The sequence below is a fragment of the Gnatocerus cornutus genome, chromosome 2 (genome assembly GCF_029298725.1).
Source record: "Gnatocerus cornutus isolate USDA-ARS CGAHR chromosome 2, icGnaCorn1.1, whole genome shotgun sequence".
NCBI lineage: Eukaryota > Metazoa > Arthropoda > Insecta > Coleoptera > Tenebrionidae > Gnatocerus > Gnatocerus cornutus.
The window spans coordinates 14,736,262-14,762,488 of NC_142234.1; the positions used below are offsets into that span (position 1 = coordinate 14,736,262).

At 32.8% G+C, this 26,227-nt stretch overlaps 1 protein-coding gene and 1 long non-coding RNA gene across 4 annotated transcripts in view; both read left to right on the top strand.

Annotated features, from left to right (window-relative positions):
- The window catches only part of LOC148179400 (uncharacterized), a 34,110-nt gene extending 24,055 nt beyond the window's left edge, over window positions 1-10,055 (top strand). The window contains exon 4 of the long non-coding RNA XR_015771758.1: window positions 10,045-10,055. This is a non-coding gene — a long non-coding RNA (uncharacterized LOC148179400). The remainder of the gene's footprint in view (window positions 1-10,044) is intronic.
- A 10-nt stretch (window positions 10,056-10,065) lies between these two features.
- LOC148179401 (protein bric-a-brac 1-like) overlaps window positions 10,066-26,227 on the top strand; it is a 128,117-nt gene continuing 111,955 nt past the window's right edge. For all 3 annotated transcript variants that reach the window (XM_088050291.1, XM_088050293.1, XM_088050292.1), the window contains exon 1: window positions 10,066-10,155. The gene's annotated coding sequence lies outside the window, so the exon portion shown is untranslated. The remainder of the gene's footprint in view (window positions 10,156-26,227) is intronic.

Here is a 26,227-nt window from a genome sequence, read left to right on the forward strand (position 1 = left end):
TTTCCATATTGTTAATGACGGACTTCTAAGTGGACATTAAAACACTTTCCATTTTCGTTTTTACTTCAAACGAATTTAAAGTGATTTCTTTGACTTTAAAGGTCTTTTTACTTGTAACGTCTGATTGGTTGGGGTTGATGGACAAAATCGACTTTTCTAGAGGAATATTTGACGAAAAAAAAGGATCGAAAACGTGATAAACACCTGAAAGAAGCATGAAGCTCAGCTAAATTAATAACGAAATAGTAACTCATAAATCTGACAAATTTGTGTATTTAATACCGAAAACCGTAAATTACGAAAATGTATGCAAGCCAAAGTAAAAAAGAACTTGCATAAAATGTAGGTAATAAGTTTTAACGTCTACTCTATGTAAATGTTGGTTATTATTGCAGCAGACAAACTTTTATACATTTTATCCCCTCAAAGACGTTAATTATGAGCCATAAAATTTCAAACACATAGTAGTTCAATGTAACATTATAGGTAGGTACTTGAACGGCTTTTTATGTAGAAAAACCCATGTGTAGCTTGCATATTATAAGATGCAATAAGTATAAAATATGCTAATTATTATCCTGCATGTACATAATAATTTGTGTATAATTTCACCGATCGGATCCAGCAATTTCAGGTTCAACATTGTACGTTACGAAATGCTATTAAGATTTACATAAATCACGGCCGAAATATCTTTACAAAACAATAATTGCGACGGTAAACTGAAACACAAAAAGAAGTAACTCAAGCAATTAACTCAACGCAGTTTGTAAAATGTGGTGTTCTGACATACAGGGTGTAATCTAAATGCGTGCGAATATTTTAACCATGCATCGTACACAAATACTTGAAATAATTTGAAATTAAAAAAGTACAATTTGTTTTACAACTTCATTGAACGTCCACTTATAAAGAGGTTAATCTAACACGTTTATATTCCAGTTAAAATAGTCGTACTATTTTTATTAGGTACAACCTGTAGTTTTATTCTTTACCGGAAGTTTTAAAAAAATCAGACTCCACAAAATGAAGTACAATCACCTTGATTACCGGGCGGTCGGATAATAACAACAAATTAAAAGAATGAAATGCAATAATTCTGTAAGGTTAATATCATAATTAAATGAATTCCATTTCCCGGTAAAACACAATGTCATAGTGGTCAAACAATGGCTACACTGTTCAACTTTATAATTTAATACAAAATAATACCTAAATAATGTTATAAATTAACATAAATAACAACTACGCATTACAAATATGTGTCTAATTAAACACATTTATGAATTTAGCGTAACGAAATTTTCACTGATAACTAGGTGGCAACGACTGTAAAATTGAGTCTGAATTTCAAAGCCGGCAGACAAAAAAAATGTTTTTCAATTTTTACATGCATTAGTTTAGTCTTAAGTTGTAAAGAAAAAGTCTGTGAACAAAGTTATGTATTTTCTAAGTAGCAATCAATTAGGTTTGTCAGTTCTGCTTCGTTCGGTCTTTTCCTTCTTCTGCTTTTCCGAATTTACTCGTCTTATTTATGTCTTCTACCGATTGTTGTTCGTTCTGTTTGTTGTTGTTGTTATAAAAATGCATAACACTTTACAAAATATTGTAATTGCAAAATATGCAACAAGTGAATGAAAAATTGTGCAAAGTTATTCAATTTGTTTTGTATTGAATTCTTCGTTCTTGAGCTTTACGCTTGTATGGCAAACTTCGACCACTATGAGTTGATTTTGTTGAATTTTTTGTTTCCTTGATTGGTAGCATTTTAGGTAGGTACCTTTATTGTGTTGATTTTTGATAGTGTGTTTACTATCCAATTAAACTGATGGTTTTGGTTTTTCTTTCTTATTATTTAAATATTTTTTATAGCTTACCTTCTTCATGAAGTCTAAATTTGTTTTCTTGTTCTTTGATATTGCTGCCCTTCACTTCACTTTTTTTTTCTAATTTTTGAGTTTTTTGAGTAGTTGAAAAAAAACTAACTGAAGAAGAGCAGAAAGAAAAGTTTGGTACATTTTTTACAGAAACATTTTATTAATGATTTTCATATTAAAATTGCGCACATTTGGTTTCCACATGCCACGATTGTGATTCGTAGTTTCTTCCCTGTAAAACAAAGTCAATTCAATTTCTGCATGATGCATTTATAAGTCTATTAAAATTGCAGGAAACTGTTTCTTAAGAATTGCAGTAAAATGGGAGTTCATGGTGTATCTTTTATAAATAAAAGAAATAATGTTTTTTGATATTCAGGCAAATCCAACATCAAAGAAAAACAGAACTATACTTTGTGGAGTATATGTTTTTGTGAGATACTTAAACATTAATGATGACGACACACGAACTCTCAACCTAAGTCAACGAATACAAAGTGACGTCAACACGGAACAATCGCCGTTTAAAATGTCCACATGCATTATACACGAACATTTCAATTATTCGCAACTGAATTGAAACTTGTACCAACTCTAAAATCGAGTTTTAACGAAAATAGTGATAACAAAACGGAAATTCCGTGAAAATTTTTTCGACGCAATATTATTAAAGTTTTGGCAGTTATAAGCAATAAGCATGAAGCTTGCATATAGCATGTGTTTGTTGTTATAAAGCTGTTTACGTAGAGCGTGCAAATTGCTTCGCAACTAAATGATTATTGCATGCGAAGTGTTATTACTTATGAAGGGATCGTGAAATTCCTGGGCCGGAGTCTCAGCAATGCCTTGCAACATTAAATATTTACGGCGCTTACAAATTTATAACCCCTGCGCACTGTATTAAAATTAATTATTTAATATTAAAGTCCGTAATTTTTTGTTAGGCTCGGTCGTTATTCCGTAATATTTTATAGATTTTTATGTCTAGGTGCAATAAAATCTCGCTGCTAATTGCACGTCTTTTGAAAAATCAAGCTATAAGTCATTCGCAAAGAATTTTGAACACACCAATAAAGTGAATTTATGTTTGCAAATTTAAACAAAATATTAGCCAATATCAATATCAGTTAATTTATGAAAGTGCCACAAATTTAGTTGCAATTATGCGGCACAAACATGTATGTTGTGTATTTTGTATTAATTAATAATGCAGCCGATAGGTGGATCATGATGTTATATTCAAATAATGGCCATATCGGTGTTTGTCAACTCCAATTGTCCGGCTCCAGCATTGATAAATAATATATGCGTTGTGTGCATGTCAGAATTAGATTTATTAAATGGGGATCTTGTTGGACAGGGACGATTCTATGGCCATTGTCAAGATACTATTTAAATCCGAAAGCTTGTTAATGAAGGGCGACAAATGTTTTGACGTTCCTTGCTAAATACGAATTTATATCATCTCTCGTTGTATACGTTCTTAAAATTAAAATTTCATGTAGAGCTTTCCTTGTATTTTTGTCAAAAATTATTATCAGTTATTTCTTTCCATGGTTATTATGTCTAGTCAATAATTATGTACCACCTACGAGAAGTAATAAATAACTGAATTAAAAATAGAAAAAAGACAAGACTCTTAAGAATCTGAATGAAATGAAAATGAAGAATTGCAAAGAAAACATCTAAAATTAGAAGAATAATAGATTTGAAGCAGTTCTCGAAAATACAGGCTGTTCCTGAATGCTCGCATCTCTTTTTAATGAGAAATTGGAGTTCATCAAAATCGGGAATGTTTTTTGTTTCACAGTATCCAAGTTGCATGCGATAGAAGGAAAAATGTTTGCAGGTGATCTGGCAACTGGATGCATTGAAATTGGCAAACTTATAATGTTTAAAAATTCAAAATCTGCCAAAACATTGTGCGAAAAAAAAAACTTCGATTTTGAGGGAGAATTTCCGGGCCACCTGTTGAGAACAGAGATACTAAGTTAAAGAATTTTTTTAAAGATTTGAAGAACGAAAGGATTTGAAGAGTGTAAACATAAAAAAGTCAAAATTCGAAAGCTAAAAAATCTGCAAACTTTAGAAATTTTCTCAAAGTGGACAACGAAGCTTCAAATCTGCCAAAACATCTAAAAAGGATATGAAGGATGTAAGCAAAAAAGAATTGAAAATATTCTTTCTAGAAAAAATTTGTTAAGTGTAAGGAGGGAGAATCTTCTGTCCAAAAATGCATAAAGCAGAAATCGAGAAGATCCGAAGGAAGTGGTGGAGTATGCAAAGAGTAATGAGAATCCAAGTGCGAGGAGAGATAGAATCAATATGAAGTTTGAACCGATTTTCGTGGTCAAAGAAAGAGAAAATAAAAGAGAAACATTTATTGATAGGAACGTGAAGTTGGTGCTCAATAGAGTGTCATTTTTTAATTATTACAAACATTTCCGATCACCTACATAAAGTACATTGAACACAAAATGAAGATTTTGTGTTTTTTCCGTTTTACAACATGACTACGTAATGAACCCGACATTGTTCATTCATTCACTCCAAATTCTCTGAAGTTATTATCGTCCTATATTACAGTGCTTTACAACAGATCTAATTGAACATATAAGTACACTTATATATAATTTTATCCAATAATACGACTTATAAAAGTGCACGTGAACAGAAAATTACTGTCGTAACGAAATTAAATTTTATATTTTCTTCCTCTTCGATTTAACAAGCTGGCAATGTTGATTAAACTTTAATATCTGGAATGAATCCTAGCGTATCCTTGTACTTAGTACTACATTATTATTTCAGATATTTTACCGAGAATGGTATATTTTAAATTGAGAAAATATCACGTGACTGGTGAAAAGTAAGGTTGAATAAACATCAAAATCACCCACAAAAGTGCTATGTCATTATTCGTTGTGGTGCGATTTGTATTTGATAAAAGAATAATAACTACCTATTGAAAAGGCTTCGTGCTTATAGCTGTAATCATAATAATAATAAACAAGAAAAAATGAATAAAACAAAAAGATGCAAATATCACTTAGGCTTACGACCGAAGACATTTGCATGATACTTTCCTCCGTCATCTATGATGATAAATTTTTATGTAAAATAAGGCATTTGGAACGTTTTGTGAAAACACGTACACAAAACTGTTTCATGTAAATTTGTAAATACAAATGTCGACCAGCGTATTCATTTTAGTATTTTCACACTTCACCACTCATGTGTGGACGACATATCATAGTAAAACACGTCATATAAATATGTAAATAGAGTTACTTTAACGTTTGTGGATGTACAATAACTTTAAAAGCTATTTTATTACTTTATTACTATTCTAATTTTCAATTTAAATACCTTTTCTATGTAAATTGTGATCGGGCTGATACATTTCTCTAAATGTTGTAAAATGTAAAGCAACTATTGTGCCGCCATGACATGGTATAAAACATGTGACTACATTAGAAATTTTGCTTGATCCTTATCTGTTCATGTATAGGTACATACTTGTATTTTATTTACCGTTTTTCTGAAGAACAGTGTAGTGGTGCCATGCTGTTGAAAATCCCCAAAAGTTAAATCTAAATAAAGATGTTGAACTAATAGACGGAACGGTTATGATTATGATTTTGAAATTGGTTACATTGTAGGATAAAAGCGTAAAGTTTTTGCCAATTATACGCACATTGTTAAGTTTGCTTATTACTAATGAGGCTGGGACGTTTTTGGAAGGTATTAGCCTCATAAATACGTAATGAAATTATAATGTACTTATTGTTTTAGGTAAATGTCGTAAAACATACTCTGAACGAAATTTATTAGCTTTTAACTTTACCGCACCATCGTGAGCATGTATACTTCATAATTAAATTCCATGTATAAAATCTTTTTCGCTCGCGCCACATTCAATTAGATTTTATCTAAACGAAATAATAAAGAACAGAGTAAACCCTTTTACACTAAACGTTTTACCTTGGGGCGAATTTAGTTTCAGTACGGTTAATTTAAAAATTATAAGCATGTCATATAATTAAAGACATACCGATATTACGCTTTTACCAGCTCTTTTACAAAACGTTATATTCACATAAATGAATAATAAATTCTGAACATCAAATGCAACGCTATGGTCCTTTTATATAGTTAGGGGACACGACGAGACACACACATTGCCCGCTCCGAGTTTATTTGCTTTTATGACAATTTATTCTGTTTTCTTTGAGTTTGGAACGAATTATGCTCGTGCATGTCCACAGTTTAGATATTATGGAATTATCCTGATTGAAATATGCAATTTTAGTAGACGGCACTTGATACAAAATGGAAACGATTTTCCTCGACAAATCTAATTTTATGTCTCGGGACATGTATGTGTTTTCCAAACGAATGCCTTTTTTCCACCAAAGCGGTCATCTTGGATTTGATGGAGCGATTGTCCCCACTGCGATAAAGATAAGCAACACATGCACACCTGTTCGAGTTGGTAGTTGAAACGGAAGTTTTTAAGCACACTTTACGATCTATGACATCACATGACAGAAACTTGCTTCGTGATTGCACATTCTTGTCGGGGATGGGGGACTCCATTCAGAATGTCTTCGACGTCATCATCGAGTACCCAATGCCACCTCACAACGTGGGAGTTTCGCTATTTATCAGCAATTTATTGAACTATAATGCATCGATCGACCGCTACACCCGACCAATAACCATTAACTTTAATCATTGTTTACGACACTTAATATTGATTAAAGTATTAAAGGAACTTACGCTTTACTGGGATTTAATTTAGCGGATCCTACTATGTATGTAAATTTTATTCTTAAATTTTAATTTGTTTTTAGTTATTCTCTCATATTTAATGCAAATTCCTGAAAATCTTTTATTATTCCATTAGGGTTTTTTTACTTAAATTTATGCATAAAATAAATTGTATTAGAATATTAAATAAGAAACTCGCAGCTTTTCGTTCTTTATGACAAAGTTTTATAAAATGATAATCGCTTTTTCTTTCACAAATTTTGTTTGTGATTTTCTACCACAAGATCCAGCCTTAGGACGGTCTTTCTTTAGAAATATTCAAGTAGAATAATTGAAAAAATATTTTTCTTTATCCATAAATAAAGCACAACAAAATCTACAAAAATATCTTGTATTTGCATTGGGGTAGTCAAGCGGAGGCAGATTCTTACAGCTCCCAGAATTTTAAATTTAATAGTGAAGTTTAATTAATTATTAACTGCACATATGTCAAAGGAGAAAGGACACTTGTCTGGCCCGAGTGTTTTTATTTGACAGGGAGAACCAAAGAACCCTCAAGGCAGAAATATGGTCGTTTGCAATTGTTGAATAAAAATGTCCAACCTTAAACCAATAAAACATATTTGACGAATACATGACGTTTGTTTTAATCCCCACTAAATATTAGCTTAATATAGGCAACCCAAAATACGCTCTTCTTTACTACTTGTAGGAGAGAAATTTAATTTCTTAGTTAGTGTTAGTAGTGAAAAAAAATTATTATTGGTTTCTTATGTTTTAAAAATTTTATGAAACTAAGTCAATGATGATTGTAAAACGCGGTTCGCAAATTAAAAAAAAATGGTGGCAGTGCAGGACGATTGTCCACCATTTCTCGTCTTGAACTCTCCTAATCAAAAATCAAATTTATTGACTGCAAGTAACGTATTGTAACATTCTCTCAACCGGGAAATTACCAAATAATTGAAATGTCATTCTCGCATCTTCTTCTCTTCGAGTATTATAAAGCAGAAAACTCGATAAATCACGATCTTAATTGAAACCATATAAATGTTAATAATTCTTGTGTCACAAGTGTGAATGGCAAACTCTTCTTCCTTCCCGAGTCTGTGAATTATTGTGACAAAAACCGTCAATCGCAAGATATATCGTTCTGTCAACATTGCGGCCGGTAATTGACAAGCAGCGCGAATTGGCCGCTGACAACCCGCGGGGCTTGTACTCTAACGATTTAAACATGCAATGATGCACCATCGCTTGTTGCAGTTGCAGTTTTATCGCATTTTAGCCGGAACGCGTGTAAATCATTCTGGTAACGTGTTGCTTTAGTGACTTCACCTCGAAAAACGTGTGTCCGGCTCTGCCCGAAAAAAAAAGAGTCAAAATGTTAAGCACACTTTTCAATTTCTGGATCTCTTTAGTCTTGTTGAGGAGATGCTAAATACTTTGTCGTCATAGGAAGAAAAAAATGTTTAACAAAGCACAAAACAATGAAAAAACAACAAATAAAGAGAAAACAATGAAAAATTGATGTGTTGTAAAAGCGAGACGCACTTGTAAAACTTTTTACGTTTCTGCGGCGATCAATGTCTTTAGAAGTTGATGTTTTCTTCTAATCCATCAAAAAGTTTGTTTGAAATCGCATATGAGTATTGTCCAAGCTTGTGCAAATCAATAAAGCAGGGGCATTGTAAGAGCAGCCGTTGTCAAAGGTAGTTTAATGAAACACAACATAATATCCAGATGACGAGATACACCAATGTAGATTCTAACATAAATATGGTCAGTTGCGTTTGGAACATATGCAAATTGTTGTTTGCATTGGGGAGGGAAAGAGGAAATCTAATAATTTCACAACACTAATTAATTCAAAATATCATTCCATTATCAGTTTCATATGAATTTTCTCTATGTTATGACCACGGTAATAATGGGTAAACGAAATTTACTTGCTTGTATACGTGATCGATATTGTCGTTCTGCATAACATTAACATAATGTCATTTCAAAAATTTTCGGCCGTTTTGAGACGCTACATTGATTAAAAGTAAAGCGAAGGAAGGAAACTTTAATCAAAATATAATATAAGAATATTTAAAATCAGTTCGTATATTTAATATTGAAAACTTTTGAAAGTTATCCGTCTGAAGCTCGGAAAAGAATTTTTTAATTGCATTAAAATATTGTATATTAGTAATGATAACTTCTTTTATTACTCCAGCAAAGTTTCAAACTTCAAGTATGGTTGAAATTTTTAATATATCAAAATTCGTTTTTATTAAATTCGACCGTCGCTAATCATTTTATAACCAACACAAGAATCAATTTTTATCGCTGACAGTTTCGTTAATTTCTTTCTCGACCGTTTTGGGGATGTAAATTTCACCATTCCGTATATTGCAACGTTCCCGACGTCGGGTCCGACTTTAATTTTTTTATTTACATTGAAGGAAAAAGCCATTAGTTTTGAAATTAAAATATACATCACTCGCGGATACCCGAAGCAAAAACAAATGGCTCCCGTTTTCTTACAATATTACACTATGAAATTTATGATAAGTTATAAAGAACGCGGGCTACATTCGCCATTAGCGAGAGGGAACTTTACTTTTTTATCGTTGGCCACAATGTTGACTGTTGTAAAGACGTGTTGACTCTTGCAGATTTATATTTTTACTAGTTCGAGTTTCGGTTTTTACTCACGCCCCTTTTGAAATGAACTTTAAATGTTTATTGCTCTCCGAGTTTTCAGCTAAATTGCATGAAAACGTTACTGGAGGTTTTCCAGAAAACATGCAACGTAAATTTTCACCGGAAAATCTCAGAAGCCGCGTAAATTATCGCCGGCCTCTCCAATCTTAACACTAAACTGTTTTAAATATCTTCATCAAGCTCTATTTAAATTTCGCGCCTCGCATTTCTGAAATTCAAAGGCGCGAAATTTGAAATCCAAGTTTTTATATTTCTAATTACAATTTGTCATTTTCACGTGTCGTACACGTGTTGCCGGTTAAAATATTTGTGTTAAAGTGGCGTTTATATTTATATATTTTTTTAATTAAAAATGGCAGCTTTGTTCGTCCTCGACGCCGAGAAAATTAATATTTCATTTCAATACAGTAAAAAGTAATAAAAGCGTAATAATATTACATTGTTTTCGCTCAGAAATGATGATAAAATACCAGAAACGAACTTTGCAACCGTAAAAATGCAATTTTAATAGAAATACGGGTTATATCTGCGAAAACGCGATGGGTTTTTTCATCAGATTTTTCAGCAGGGAAATATATATGCCCCTAAAAGAAACCGGAACAATTTAATGAAAACTATAAAATATCCCGAACGCGAATTTGTGTTTTAAATTATTAACATTACTACTTGTTGTATTTTCCAGTTGACGCCTCCTCCCATTTTTGCCTCGTCGACGTCGGGTGGCGGCAGTGGCGGAGAAAAAGAGTCTGGAAAAAGGGTTCTGCACTCACATCTCCAGGATTAATTAATTTAGGTAAGTTGGCGATAATTTTTTCCCGACATGCAAACAAATCTTCCATTAGCGTATTTTTGATTTAAGACTCGTTCTGATTCCATTTGGCAGTAAGCTAGTTAGGCTCGTATGCAAATCACGGAACCAAACTTTCAAACAGTCGTTCCTTTTCAGCAAATTCTCACCGAAAGTTGGAGCATAAAGAAGGAGCGATCGATAAAATTAATTTTTGTTATTAACGATTATAATATATTACTCGGAAACACGTTAAGTTTTTCTTTAATTAATTCTCTGCAGAACTCGTTGAAATATCTTGGTTTTAATTTAATTAAGGAAAGTTATTTGACTGTTTTTTTTCTTTCTCTCAGATTTTACAGTTGTTTTCTTTCATGAGATTTTCTATGTCAAGTCCAGAATCCAAGGAAATTACCTCGCGATTTTTATATAAAAAGTCAATTGTATAACTTCAATTTATAAACTTGAGTTCTTACATAGTGGGACGGAATAGTCAAGTTTTCTAATTTTATGACGGGCGGGAAATTTTCTAACTTATTGTTTGTTCCAGAGACTCTGTTTACTGTTTTATTATTACAACTATTAAATTATACAATGTAGTTCACATTCTGTTTAATATCTCTCTAATATTTATGACTTTATTTGTTGGTTTCCACGCTAAAAGTCGGGTTATCCCGGCTTCAATTTTTTTTCCGCGCGAAATTTAAATCCTAGCGCAATATTTATGTAGTCCCATCGTAGCATGCACCTTGCAGGACAATAAAGAGCCTCATTGATTTCTTACCGTTCCCCAACCACACAAATCTTTCATTTGGAATAAGCCCGTAATATAAAACGATTAAAATATTTTTAAAGCCGCGCCAAGTATGAGACGACCCATAAATATTTTAATTATAAATAAATACCAGACAAACTAAAAATAAAATGTAATTTTTAAGTGCAATGCACTCGTGTTTTTCATACGTATGCAGCGGCATGCTGAGTTGTCGGTGTATGTTTTGTATATTCAGAGCCGATATAACGGATGAACAGCCGTTTGTGGAGCAAGAAGCGAAATAAAGAAAATTGTTATTTTGTCGTGGCATAAATAAGAAATGAAGAGTGCAGCTTGAAACGGGATTAGTGTTATTACATCTTGATCGATACCTAGGCCATTCCATTACTTGTGTAAACTTTAAACCTCAGATTCATCTATTATTTAAAACATGATTTGATATCGAAGGCAATGCGCTCGCCGTCTGTTAAAACTCTGGGAAATGTTGGTAGTCCTGTAGAATTGACGTGTATAAAAAAATATCAGATAGACAGAGGTGCCACCACAAAAATGTACAGAAATGCAAACACGTGTCTTGGTTTCAGGTTGAAATTACTTGAATAAGTAATGACTAAACAATATCCAACAGCGTTCTTAAAGAGTAATCTAGAGCTGAAAGCTCAGTGGGGTTGAGAAATTAATTATTGAGAACTCTAGTAGATTGAGTTTAATATTGTAGAGACCACCTAGCTTCGAATTTACAACTTATATCATCGATTAAATTCAAAATAAAATTATTGGTAAAAGTAAATTTATTCAGCGCTCGCAGCTATTACAAATCATGTTATCATAACTTATCCCACGATTGAAATTATAAGCAAGAGATTAAAATTAATTTGTATGAATAAAAGTAATGTAAGGCAAGCCATTAAAAAATAATTTCTACTAAATTTGCATATTTATTGGATACGTCAAAGCAGTAGCAGATGTATTAATTTATCAGTTTGTAACCAATTTTAACGTCTTTATTCCGGTCAATTTTACGTCTTAATATCACTTGATTGCCATGTAAATGACGCTAACCCAGCGGGAAGCGTTTTTCTCGAAAAAGTAATAACCATCATAAAACCGTGGAACCTTCAGACGTACCTAAATAAATTTTAAGAATAATTATAACTACTCGATCTATTCCATAAACTATCTTAAACATATTTCATTTCGTTTAATGTTCCCGTTTTAATTTATTACAGTCATTCTTAATGAATAAAAATAAATTAGCTTAATGGATGAGAAAAAAATCTGAAAAGTGGTTACTTCAGGCGGATTTAAGTAATGAAATCAGGATGAAACTTCATGACTACCCGCGGGCAAATTCAACTATCGATAATAATAAATACATAAAACACATCACTTTTTATTAAATGTGCCATTTGTTGTGGTTTTTCAATTTCTAATTTAATTGTTTCGGAATGTGTGGTTGAAGTGTAAGGAGCGTAAAATTTTTAAGAAACATGCGATAGGATTTTTCAATTATGCAAAGTTATGCGAATCCTTCAGGTCAAATCCTTGGACTATGTAAAACTGTTGAACTTTTGAATTCATTGAGTGAGTACATTTCTCTTTAATTCTGCAACTCTAAAACGCTGCAACTCTGTCAATTTCTGGGTTTCGCGCTTAAAAGTGACGTTTAGAGATGTTATCTCTTGTGTAGAGCAGGGGTGTGTTCATAAAGTGAGACGTCTGTTGGAGCTTCGCCAGAGTGTTGTTGCGTTTATGAACGGTTTCCGCGGTTATTTAAATGTTCGACAAATAGGTATATCACCTACATACAAAACGCAATTTTTGCGAAAATTCATAACAAAAATTATACCAAACTTCTGATATCGACATCTCGCTTATTTTTCCGAGTAAACTTAACTTATTATAAATCAGTGTACGCAGAATTTTCCACAGATTTCAAATCTGGAATTAAAATTCACATCCGATAACAAATAACTGAGTTATGACCGATCAAAGTTTCGGAAAGTTGATTTTCATTTTTCCCCATTTTTCGTAATTTTTAAAGTTAAATATTTCGGAAACTATTTAAGATATTGCGATGCGGTTTGCGCTATTCTTTTTTTCGGCTCATTTTACGTTAGAAAATGTTCTCAAAAGCCCAAAATTCGATAGTCGATTTTTCGCGAAAAAAAATTACGACTCAAACGATGAAAATTTTTCATTTTTTTTAATTTTTGACCATAGCTTGTAAACTATTTGTCCGATCGATCTCAAATTTGGCCAGTAGATAGATTTCGAGCTCCTCTTTCGACTGATGTATAATTCAAAGCTATTAAACGTCATTTTCATTTTGAAAACATTGATTGAAAATCACCCTAAAATGACGTTTTCAAAACAGTTTTTGGTCAATGCCTCGTTTATTTATTAAGCAAACTCAACAAACTTGGGTCTCATTTTACGCAGAATGTCACGCTGAATCCAAAAACATGAGAATTTTCAATTTTCGTCAACAAATAACTGAGTTATGGTCGTTTGAATTTTTGGGTTGTCGCCATAGGGCCAAATTTTTGAAGGTTCGAAACAATTCGTGCTCGATATCTCGGAAACTATTTCAGATACTGAGATGCGGTTTACGCCATCGTTTTTCTCGCGATTTTTTACATAAGAAATAGTGCTTTGATTTTTCTACAGTCGAAATTTGCAAATTTTTGCAAAAATTCTTGGCTAAAACTATGCCAAATTTTTGATATCGATATTTCGCTAATTTTGTAAAGTAAACTGAAGGTATTGTACATCAGTCTACGCAGAATTTTATGCAGATTCCAAATCTGGGATTTAAATTTAGATCCGACAACAAATAACTGAGTTATGGCCGATCAAAGTTTCGGAAAGTTGATTTTCATTTTTCCTCATTTTTCGGAATTTTTAAAGTTAAATATTTCGGAAATTATTTGAGATATTGAGATGCGGTTTGCGCCATTCTTTTTCTCGGCTCATTTTACGTTAGAAAATGTGGTCAAAAGCCCAAAAATCGATAGTCGATTTTTCGCGAAAAAAAATTCCGACTCAAACGATGAAAATTTTTCATTTTTTTTATTTTTGGCCATAGCTTGTAAACTATTTGTCCGATCGATCTCAAATTTGGCCAGTAGATAGATTTCGAGCTCCTCTTTCGACTGATGTATAATTCAAAGCTATTAAACGTCCTTTTCATTTTGAAAACATTGATTGAAAATCACCCTAAAATGACGTTTTCAAAACAGTTTTTGGTCAATGCCTCGTTTATTTATTAAGCAAACTCAAAAAACTTGGATCTCATTTTACGCAGAATGTCACGCTGAATCCAAAAACATGAGAATTTTCAATTTTCGTCAACAAATAACTGAGTTATGGTCGTTTGAATTTTTGGGTTGTCGCCATAAGGCCAAATTTTTGAAGGTTCGAAACAATTCGTGCTCGATATCTCGGAAACTATTTCAGAAACTGAGATGCGGTTTACGCCATCGTTTTTCTCGCGATTTTTTACATAAGAAATAGTGCTTTGATTTTTCTACAGTCGAAATTTGCAAATTTTTGCAAAAATTCTTGGCTAAAACTATGCCAAATTTCTTAATGCGATATCTCGCTAATTTTGTAGAGTAAATTTAAGGTATTTTACTTTGTAAATTTTCGTAGGTACATTTTGGATTTCTCTATTCGCTTGGTTCTTTTTTTAGTGAATTTTTGGGGGCACTAGCTTCTTCTGATTCTGTACAATTCGAATTTTCGAAATTTTTCAATTTCTTACATTTTGTGGATCGTACAGAGTAGTGTGTGATGCATTTTTTTTTGTTGAGTAGAAAATTAGATTCTTTAGATGCTTCCGATTCCTCAGGTTGATTGCCTAAATTCCCTATGTTTAGACCTTTAAAATTCCTGAATTATGTTTTAAATGCTTTAAATTCTGTACATTCTTCGACTATTTAAATCTCTGAAATACTTTAGTTTTTTTAAATTCTTGGAATTTTTGGATTCCTTCCGCTTTTTCAGATCTCCTAAATTCTTTATTTGACTCTTTCAATTTCGCGCATTATGTATTTATAGGTTAATGGAGATTATGCGACTATACCCCAAAGTTTCTAGAAGTTTTTCAACATTTAGAATTTTTGATTTTTTAGATGATCCTTCTTAATCCTTTCGAATTTGAACATCAGTTGCTATTACACCGGTGACTCGTAACAAATTTTCAAGCAGTTCATTAAGAAGGCCCTTAAGACCCCTAAGTGTTCATGGATAGATCAAAATACGGCTTAAAGCCACCTTAAGCTGTAAATCGGTGTAAAGCACGCTTAATTTAAAGGCGTCGAAGAAGCAGCCAACTTAGAACTTAAATCTGTTGGCGCGATCTCAACCCCCATATCAAAACGCGGGAAGCCAACCACCCTTCCCCACCCCAGTGAGTGTAATGGAAGCAGCCCGCATGCAATTTTAACAAGTTTCACTGTATATTTAATTATTGTAATATTTATAAAAGCAGGCCCGCTCAGGGGGTTACGCGCGTTGGTGGATGGGGGTCTCTAAATAACTAACAACACTCCGCCGTCTAATTTACTTCGCAAACTTTTATTATATATAAAAACTTTCAACTTTTATTCGCAATTTATTACTTTTACTTCTGGAGGAAAAAAAGAAGAAAAAATGTTGCTCATGATGGCGTTAGCAAAAAAAAGTTGACATGGAATAATAGTTAATTATTTTACCAACAATACAATAATTCGTGAGAAACGACTCGTAATGACGGCATTAATTTGCAACAAAGTAAGTTTGATTGATAATTATAATTGCAGAATAATGGAGTTGAGCCGTGATTTTTTTTCGTTCGATTTCAAAACAATCAAAAGCCGCACGTTTAAATTTAGAAAGTGTAAATAAGAGCAAAACTAGCAAAGAAATACAATACTTAATTACATAAACATTATGCTACAACCAAGTACTTGTTAAATTATTTTAGAATACAATAATAAAACTTTACAGCCGCAATTTCGACGACTTCTACAGGATGTGTATACATAACCTAAAAAAAACTTGGCGATAAAATCAAATATTTAAATTCGAAAACATAAATGCAAATCTACGTCCAAATTAAAAGCTGAGAGGAAATTATATATTTTATTTCAGGCAACCCTAAAAACTATAGATGTGCGTGTTCACGAAAACATTCGATGTAGTAATTGGCGACTGCGATCACGGCAGGCCCTCTCTCTTTCTCTAGCAGATAAAGAAACGTAACAATAAGAAACAACAGGTGAAGAAAAAGCAAATGCAAAGACGGAGAAAAGATCGGCGCCTCGATGCATACATTTGTTCTGCTAGTATTGCATGCATGCACCAATGCACACTTTTCAAAAGAAAATATGAAGAAAAGGGTTTGAGCGACAATTCTGAAATTACACTGTTGTTTCCCTTCCACGTGACTCATTATTTCTATAAATTTTGTTTGTAAATGAATATTTAATCGAATAATTACAACGGAAAAGTAAATACGTCGTCGAGTTCCCTTTCTATTTAATTACGTCCCTAGACTTGCAGATGGTCGTACATGGGGTTATACAGAATGCACGAAAACAACGTAATTACAATCAAAAAGTGAGTTAAAAAAGAAGGCAGAAATCGTAATTATAAATAAAATATTACACACGTTCCGAATAAACCCGGATTTATACAAACGCAGGAATTTATAAGCGCCGTGTTATTGTGTATACAGTTTGATGATCGCAAATATTTTTCATTACATGTTTAATTAATTTAAAGCATTTATTATTTTTCTCTGCGTCAAACATACGGTGCCGCTCTGATACCTACAACCATCAATTTCAGGCGTGCGTCAAATCATTTGAATAAAATAATGAATTGTCAACGTAGATTAATTAATTAAAAAGACAAGATTGCCGCATTTGATACGATTGCTACACGACAACGTGTGATATGTGGATGGTAATATGAAAGATAAGAAAAATGGGTTTGCTCCGGGCTAATCGAAATGGTTTAATTGGAAATTAGAGGATAGATCTGCACAATGGGTTTGCAGAAGTCATCTTCTGATAGGGTTCAAGGTGTCAAGTCTTTGTTTGCATGCACATCACAATCAGTTAGAGAGTTGACATTGCAGGATGTGCAATTTGCTCTATGTACCGGGGTGATCCAAAATTTGCCGGAAAATAACGAGGTCTCACGTACTAAAATAACAATAAGTTTTGCTTAATTGAGACATTATTGACGCTTCCTTACACTTGGAAAATCTGTAGGTACGTGACTGTAAGTTTGGGATGTTTTGTATTTTCTTCTGCTTCAAGTAAAAATATGGGAAAAATGCTTTCAATTGCTCTCTCAATTTTTTTTGTGTTCGTTTCTCAGTTTACTTCTAGAGTTATTTTACAGAAAAAGCGCTGAAATGATTTCATAACGAAACGAGCGGAGCCGGAGAGCTGCATTCGAACTAATTTCGCTATAAGCTTTTCGCGAGAGTGCTGTACATGATTCTTTATACAGATTTTTCTATAATTATTGTGTAAAAAATAATCTCAAACTAACATCATCACTTCTGTTGTATTGCATGGTTGCACAGGTAACGAACATTTTTAAAGTGTTAAACAAAAAATATAGATTGTATTTTATAATTACTGCTCTATGTAGATTCTTCAAAAAATACAGAGTGGTGGAAAAGGGCGGCCATGCTATTTATAATGTTGCAGTTAATTCTTTCGTGAGGCCAAAATTGGACACCAAAACGAAATTTGTGCTTTTTTTAATTCTATTTGGTTAAACTTTTTATAATAACAATTTCATTTCACATGATATTCCATATCAAAAAATGACAAAAAGTGCTTTAAACCAAGTTTCTTGAACTTTTAAAAGTATCATTTCTTGGCTTTTTAGAAAAAATTGTAATGTTGCAACATTGTAAAGCTCTTAGTATTAGTTGCTTAGTTACGGAGAGCAACATTGCCAACTTTTTCCTTTGAAAAAAAATGGATATTGTGAAAAGGAATGGATTTAAATTAATTGTGCTTTGATTTCTGAGATAGTTTAACTGAAAAGAACCTTGGCGCCTTTTTTCATCACCCTGTATAAAAATAGTTTCTTTAAACTGTTTTAAGCTTTTTATTAGTGACTAACTTATTGAACTTCTTGGCCAGAAACTTTAAATTTTAAAAATGCAGATTGTAGAATTTGCACCCTTAAAACTTTTTCACGCCTAATTAAAATTTTTATGTCAGATATTTAAATAGATAACTAAAATTTACCAAAACTAGACGTATTACAAAAATCTGAATCTGATAGCTAGAAAACTGAAACTTAAAGTGATTTTTCAACTTAGTGTTCAGAATTTTGAACTTATTTTTTCTGGATTTCTTTATTCAATTCTTCAAAATTTCTTTGAATTTACGATATCCTATCATTTTTTTTGTGGTAAATTGGGGTCATTAGCAATTAGATGGAAAATCCTAAGAAAAATTAACGAAATGACAAATTTGGTTAAAAGACTTCTTCTTTTGTCTTTATTTACTTTATTTATTTTGGTTTGACGCCATCCCCAATCAAATTTAATGAAGATTTAGCGCTTGACTACGCCTCTGTTAAAAAAATCGATCAGATAAGATTATGGCAGACCGCGAAAGAAGAAATTTTCTTAATAACCGTTCGCATTATCTTAAACACAGGTCATTTTAGTCGATGGTGGCGAGATATAATTTTGTTTAATACGTTTTGCAACAATGTTGAACATATTTGATTTATCGTGAAATTTATTTTATATTTTATGTAAAATTAATTCAGGATTGTTTTAGTAGTATAAAAATAGCTACATTGTGGTAAGTCGTAAAGTTTTATGGGTTTATTTAAATGAACGAGTTTGAAATTATCCATGCTATATAACTCAACAATAATTGTTTTTTAAACTCACGCTATAGATTGATATAAATGGCTTTTTTAAGTAAGGTTGTGTTGGGGTAAGAAAGAAAACTTCCATTTGCAATTGTGATTCTGATAATGTTTGTTTGAATTTTTGTCCTTGATGGCGTAGTCGGTAGCACTTCTTAATTGCTGTGGTGGAAATTTACGTAGTTGGTAAAGTGAATAAGTCGCTTATAAATGTTTGATTTGAACACTTGTGCAAAGTTATAAAGTAGAATTTTTACGAGATTGAATAAGTCCATGTATACGCATGTTTTATGAAAGTTATGGTGGTTTAATAATCGAATCGCGTTCTCTTGTTAACGTTAATTTTACACCAGAGTTGTGTTTAATAATTACAGAAAATGACCACCCACGACGATATTTCAAATTGACCCGACTTACCCTCACATGTAATCGTTTTCGCGGCAATTTTTTTACGATAGTCATTTTGACGTTCTAAATAAGTACCATAACTTTCCACTTATTTCACACGACACACGCTGGCTCGCGTTGCACATTTTGGTCGTTTCTGGTTACTCTTAAAAAGGAATTCGCGATGATTTCGTTTATTGAGCCGTTGACGATGAAAGTTGCCTGCTTGGAAGAAGCCATGAAATTCAACTTTAAAGCTCTTGTTTGTTCATTTAACACACGTAATTTACCAGCATAAAATCTTCGCTCTTCGAGGATTAACTCTTGCGTTATGACTGTGAAATGCGGTGGCTACGAACGCCACGATATGAATATTATCTACTTAAAAGTATCATAAGCTAAATTTATTATTTCGCGTTTAAACTTATGGAAAATTATTAAAATCGCTTAAACCGCGAAATCGTCATTAGCGCTAACTATCAAAGCTTCATTTCGAGCGAATGGGAAATGTTTGCGCTGTTGAGAACGGGCGATATTGTAGGATGCACCTAATGATATCTCTATCCACACTAGAGCTCGTCCTGACCCTGTCAACGCTGGAAACAATTTGGGGGGAATCCCGCTTTCAGTTATTGAAAATCTGAAATCTTGATGTCTTCATGCATTGATTTGTATTCAGTCGAAATGACAATTAAGTAATTTAAGACTTCGATACGTGGAAACCCTATAATTAGTAAGTTGTAAACGAGCCATCCAAAATTAATAAATGACAACGGCCGACTGCAGACGAGGGTGTTTAATTAGAGCCTACGTCACGATAGAAGGTTAAAAAAAAAGGAAAATAAACAGAAAGTATCCCACGTTTTAGTAATCACATGCACGTTGCAAGTGAACCAATTTTGTTTTCCGACATCAAAGAAACTGTCTCATGAATAATTAACCCTTCGACTTTCTTACCGTATATTTAATGTATGTGCGAATTAAATCCCAAAGAACAATATGGTAGAAACAGAGTCGGTGGTAGTTTATTAAATAAATCATTAATGCGGGTATAAACTCTAAGGTTCAAGATATAAAATTAGCGTCTTCAGAATGTACTTTAAACAGAAATGTTAATATTGAACAATACATCCAAGGCACCATTTCTCAGGCCATTCTCAAACAATTGAATTATTTACCGAACGGATTGGCATAGAAGAGCGAGTTCTATTCAAATTGCACCTTTAATATTGCATAAATGAAGTGAAATAATTCATAAGTTTGTAGTCTGCGCGTTTAGGGTTATTTACAATGCACAAGGAAATATTTATGATCCTCTTCTTGAGGAAGGATTGCCCGTGTTGTCTTATTGCTGAGTTTGATTCCTCCCATTAACTATTAACGAAAGGACTACAGCAATTTGTTAATGCATTACGTTCATGTCTCTCCTACACAGCTGAACACCTGCACAAGAAAATTCGAAGAAATCCGTGTTGTAACTGGGATTAAGCAGACATAAAGCAAAATGACGCGATAGAAAGACAGATTTCTGTATCTCACTTGCGAGTTTTATGATCGTACAGATAAAAATTAAGTCTCTAAATTTATTTATGAAGCTCGCTTGGAAAACTTTCTGAATATCTTAGCCAGTCGAGAAAAGCGCTGTCTGGGAAAGCTTGCCTTAGTTTGACACGATGGTAGCATAGTTTACTTTCGATTTTGTCATTTTGTCAATCGACAGGGTCAGGGATTTTCACGTACAATAATAATGAGCTTGCAAGAATGGAAAACGCAACCCAAAATACATTTTTACAGGCAACATGGATATGAATGTTTTTTTCTACTCATAACATTGAAATCAGAGATTGCTTCGACAATGAGATGCATCACAAAAAAAAATGAAAAACACATGTATATTTAAAATTTGAAGAATTGAATCAGTGTCACCGGAAGATGGAGTAAAAAACAACGCTTTACAAGTTCACAATGTGTCCTCAAACTGTCTCAAAAGGGTGAAGTTTCTGGTAGAAGCTTGCTAAATATCCTGCGAGACGGTATTCGTCTATTGGGAAATTTTCATGTCTCCGCTTGCTGCTAAACAATTTTCGTGCACTTCACCATAAATTAAAAGCATGTTGGCAATCTTGAAATGTGTAATTTACTATTTTAAATGGTAACGGCATTATTGATTCGACTTTGGTATTATTTGTGACAAAAATTCCACGAATTACACTGGTTTTAAAAAAACTGTCAGTTCCAAGTAACTTTATTCATTATTTTTCAACCCGAACGCTACTGCTCGCTCATTGGTCAGATTAAAGGTCTTCTAGTTCTTTAACGAACGACGTTGGGACAAAAATTGCTGCACATCGTTGTTCTATACATTCCTTAGACTGACCCGTTTACGAATTGCCGTTTATTAACGAAAAATAAAAAAAATAAAAATAAACCAATTAAAATAGTCCATATTTAGAATAGCAATAATTTTCTTAAATTGTTTCGGTTTGTATTTTAAAAATGAAATGCTCCTTTTATGCATAAATAGTTGTAATGTTACGTTTCTGCAATTTTTGCAATTTCGTGCACGCTGAAATTTATTGGTTTTGGAACAACGCCACTCGGCTTAATTATTGACTAGGGATAGGAGAAATAGTACAGTAATAAATTAACGTAAATGCAAAAGTAAAAACATATCTTATAACTAAGTTGGGAGCACAGGGTAGGTTCAGATAACCCCGGAATTACATGGAGCCAAGTGCTAGGTAAATGTATATTTTATCGAGCAAAGCAATCTAGCAAATTCAATTAGTTGAAGATTAGTTGTAGATGGCGTTACACCATTTCATATTAGTTGTGCAGATCTCGGGATTCGGTTAATTCTACATCTGCTCTTCCATATAAATATCTCTCATAATTTAACTTTATTTCACTTTAGATAAAATTCGTTCCGTCTCAACCGTCGATTGTTAAATTAGATTTTTTGCCTCGTAAGAAACTAAAACAAAGCCTTCCGAAGTCCTAAATTGTTTTAACGACGCGACGGAACGACTAAAAAACCATTTACTTTTAGTTTAAAACAACGCCTCGTCCAGCGGAGATGCTAATTGACTTGTTTTAAAAATGCGAGTCACTCAATTTGTTAGAAGCAGCACTGTCACCTTCATTAAACGCTATTATTTTTACGGAGATAATAACACGCGGTATATTGTTTAACGATCTTTCGGATTTCACGTTCGAGTTAAAATGTTTGTTTTGTTGATCGACAGGCGGACGTGGTCGTTAAAAATTATCTTACACTTTTTTTAGAAAAAGTAGCTTTTTCAATTTCAACTGGAATTTTTGCTATGTGGATTTGTTCCACTTTAGTCTATTTATTTAAAAATCAAAGTGACAAAGGTTAGTCACCGAGTCGACGAAAAATTCCGCCTTACATTACACCAACATAGTACAGTTAAAATCACTGCTTTGTACTCTGTGTGTACTCATTCAATTATTACTCAATCGCGTCGTATTTTGTTATTCTGTATATTTTATTCAAATATTGTTACGTATGTTTAAATTCAGTTATTGTAATCATTTCAAAGAATATTTGTTTTGTAACCTTTCGTCACAGCGTAAATACTAAATATGTACATAATTGATAAATGCTGTTTTTTAATGAGGCCCCTAAAAGCGGGGTTGTTTAAACGTTTTTTACATATTTTATTTGTTTGCTTTATTGAATCGGTAATTCAAATAATTACTTAATCAAATCGATATAATTTAAGACGACGTGGTGGAATTTTGGAATATGCATGAGTCGAATATTCCAAATATAACATTGGAAACGTGCTCATACGTCCAGATCTCGCCCAATTAAACCATTATAAATATGAAATCTTTATAACGATCAGTGTTAAGTTATTTTCATACATTTATTTCCAATATTTTACGAGGTTATACGGTAATCAATCTAAATACGTTATAGTTATTTGAACACGTGTCCAACTTAAATCGGTGCTGAAGGTGTTCTCTTACAGTGGCTGGGCACGAATTCGTTCGGGTGCTTAAAGTGGACCTTTAACGAGCATTTTCACCAGGCATTTTCTTTTTTCTTCTCAGTTTCTCGGCTCTAGATTCACTCGTTCTGCATCAGAACTGCTCCGCTTGCTCGAACGATGCGTAGAACGAATCATCGAACGCATCTCCTCTTCTTAAATTATAGATTTTGTTTTAGTGAATCTGTTATCTTTAATAAAACAAATAAACCGGTTTCCGGTCTTCAACCTCAACCTACCATGTTTTCGTTTAAAGGCGAGGCTGAAATAACAAATTACAGAAAATTAAAATCTGTCTGAATGAAGTAATTGTTAAACGACATGTTTAAAATATGTACTACAACAAAGAAGTCTTATTAATTACCGCCTTCCAATGTATCAAAATTTAATTGAAAAGTGTCTCATTAACGGTTGCCTTAAAACTGGTTATTTTTTATAGCTCCTTCATTAAATTTCCGATGAGAAATATTATTATAATTAAAATTATGTTTAGTGTGTTTGCTGAAAGAAAAACAGGATCGTGGGCACGCATTTTAATAACTTATCGATTATTTAACATATAAATTACGTTGTAAGATATTTTGTAATTAAAATGTGAGATAAAAATCTTCTTTAATAGTCTATAAATGATATTTTTGTCAACCGGGTACTTGAGTTGAAAATTTAATCGCTTTCGCGTTGTAAAGAATGAGAAAATTATTATTACAACCGTATAAATCGGAGCTTCTCTCAACCTTAATCTTACTAATTAATTATACAGGCGTCCAGAAGCAATCAATCCGAAGATGTAGATGACACAACAAAGGCCAAACTTGATTATCAACGCTTAAAAACTGTTGACGACTAAAGTATAGTGTTTCCCTACCTCCAACTTCGCCTCATTTAAATAAAAAAGTGTTTAAAATGTAAAATAATTGCTCTATTCCGGTTTGAATACAAATTTGTTAAATGTGTTCGCTATTTAATTATGGAGATTTTATGACGAATTTGTTGAGATACTAATCTGAAATTTTGAGTCAGAATGAAAAAATTTTCATTGTTTGCACGACCTACATTTTAATTCTCTGATTTTAAACTGAAAAAGATTTCTCAGTGGACCGCTTACCTTACATGGTGAAATTTGGTCCGGTTATGGTCAACTAAGCTCTTAATAATTATGACTTCATCCTATTCTTTTAATGAAGACTCAAACAATGGTATAATAAATCGTCATAACGTTTATTGCTGGATACTACACGATCCTGAGGAAATTCCTTATTGGAGAAAATAGTTCACGATTGTCTTGTTTTGAAAACTCCGTATAAGGGATAATATTTTCATTTTCTTAGCAGAAAATAGGACTTTCTGTTATTTAGCGTGATTTAAGGCGATCTAGAAAAATCTCTTCTAAACCTCACATAATTTGTACTCAACTGTCAACTGAAATTGAAATGCTAAAGCTAAAAGTAAAAATGTTAATGTAAAGTGATTGTCAAAACCTTCACAGAGATGATCACATGAAGTTTAACAATATTCAGTTTCTTGACACGGAACGCTATTCAAATTGACTCTTCTTACCGTTGTTAAAAATTTGACTTGGCTGTAAAACAATAATGAAAACGTTTGGACTTTATTAAATCAAACCGAATTGCGTTCATTTTAATTTTGGTGTCAAACATTGTCAAACACTGGACAAATATTTTTTTAGAATTTTGTAGATAAAATGTTGTACGCATCTTTAACCGAAAGCTTGATTACGCCTCATTTTTGGTCTGGTGTAGATAATTATTATTTGCAGACTTGACACTTTGAAATGTGATGGTAGTTCTGTTTGTTCTCCTTTTGACGTTTTTGGTTAAGCATTAATTAAAATTACACTGTCAGTATTCATCAGGAAGCAGTCCTAAAATGTCAAATTTGGAAGACAAATTTACGAGACAACAGGCGTACTAGTTAGTCGCTCAATCTATAATAAAATTTCAGTAGCACTAGTAATTTTTTTCTGTCGATCAGCAACATTAATGAACCCTAGAAAATTGCATTTACTTGAATGTAAAAAGGTCTGCCTGTTAAATGGAGTGAGAAGTTTAAACCTCCCAAGGTGTGAAAATTGACAGACATACTTTTATTACCCTGAACAATTACACCAGTTCATATCAAAGAGCATAATTTCCCACGTGTGGTATCAAAAACGTCCGATCTAGCGTTAAATTAAAATAATCAAATACCTACGCAAAGTATATTTTTACGACTTTCTTAATCAGTTTCATAATTTAAATTTTGCAAAATATAAATATGCCAGACCAACATGTTTTTCACTTACTTATGGTGCTGCCGCTGAAGATCGGTGTTTTTGAAGATGAGGCATTTTTTTCAATTTTAATTATGACTGACGTGGTTAATGATAGAACGTCCAGTCACTTGTCCTGCTGGAAGCCTCTTCCGGAAGGACCGTTGGACATCACAGCTTTGTCCTGCTGGAAGGACGTTTATTTTCAAACCGCGTGGTCCTGCTGGCAGGACGCATTAGGCTTCCGGCAGTACTCGCATATTTTCCAAAGGCGTAGAACCCCGGTTTTATATGAGGTATTCATAATAAACATAAAATAATTATCAGAGAAAAAATGAGATACATGCCAACACAAAACATTTATTAAGAAAAATCAACAAATAAAGTGAATATGCCTATATAGGAAGGGTTTCACTATTTATTTGGTATAGTGTTGACAATATGGTAACTAAAGCAATCTCGACCTGTGGTTGGGGCACACAAAACATAGTTACATCGCTTGCAAAAATAACTTGATTTTCTTTGGATTTTTTTAATTCGTGAACACACTACACATTTTCTTTGAATTCTTTGTTTCTCTGAGTTGGCGCTTAATGCTTCCAAAACATGTGGTTGCTGTTGTTGTTGCTGTCCTTGGCTTTGCTGTTGCTGCTGATTCTGAGGGCGGTTGTTTTGAGTCGCAGGTTCATCTGCATTCCAATCATGTGTTAGCAATTGATATGCTAAATTTTT